This window comes from Gekko japonicus, unplaced genomic scaffold (genome assembly GCF_001447785.1).
Source record: "Gekko japonicus isolate JY-2015 unplaced genomic scaffold, Gekko_japonicus_V1.1 scaffold4465, whole genome shotgun sequence".
Lineage (NCBI taxonomy): Eukaryota > Metazoa > Chordata > Lepidosauria > Squamata > Gekkonidae > Gekko > Gekko japonicus.
This window is the reverse complement of record NW_015163745.1, coordinates 34,262-35,390: the sequence shown is the minus strand read 5'-3', so window position 1 is coordinate 35,390 and position 1,129 is coordinate 34,262.

Here is a 1,129-nt window from a genome sequence, read left to right as displayed (position 1 = left end):
TCTGCAACACAGAAGTTCCATGACAGACCTGCAGAAATTCCTCTGCAGAAAGGGGACTTTGAATTAGGTAGAATGGCAGCACAGAAATGTTTAAATAAAAACATACATAGGAAGGGCTGCCTCAAGCAAGAATATTTGAGTCCTAATCTGATTGCCAGCTGGGCGATTCCTGTATATTTGCGGGTGGAGCATAGGGGCAGGATTTGGGGAGGGGAGTAGCCATTTTCTCCAGAGGAACTGATGCTGCGATGGCACACACTAAATTATTCACTTTCACTTCACTTTCAATGCACTTCCCAACTGGATTTTACTGTGTGAACTGGAAAAATCCAGTTGGGAAGTGCATCAAAAGTGGATTGTTTAGCATGTGCGATCACAGCCATAGTCTGGAGATCAGTTCGAATTCCAGGAGATCTCCACCCTCCATCAGGTGGTTGGCAACTCCAGAGCAGAACAGGACTCCCACCTTCAAAAGATACCAAGTTTAAGTTAGCCTTTATCGGCATAAACTTCCAAAGATATATAGCACATTTTCTTCTCATTGCTTGCAGCACTGGGTTGTGCAAGCCACACATATAACCTCAAGTTTGTCTCTGGCAGCACTATTAAAAGCAGACGAGTTCCCTTCTTCATTGCACCAGTTTATTCCATTGGCCCAGATGCCCAGAGGTGGGTAGGCCTCACAGCCTGTGGTCGCCTAGCAACCATGGTACACTCACCCAGCTCTTTCTCCCAGCTGGGCCGAGGCATATTTCACTAGAGTGGCAGCAGTAGACGAGATGAAATATGCCACTAGAATTTAAAAAACAACAACACCCCAAAGAAAAACTCAGCTCATTTCAAGAGTTGGATTGTTCTGAAGGCAACTGCAGTTCCTTGGAGACCCTCCAGTTCCTTGGAGAGCCAGTTTGGTGTAGTGGTTAAGTGTGCGGGCTCTGATCTGGGAGAACCGGGTTTGATTCCCCACTCCTCCACTCGCACCTGCTGATGTGACCTTGGGTCAGTCACAAGCTCTGGCACAGCTGTCCTTGGAAAAGAGCAGTTTGTGTCAGAGCTCTCTCAGCCCCACCCACCTCCCAGGGTGTCTGTTGTGGGGAGGGGAAGGGAAAGGAGTTTGCAAGCCGCTCTG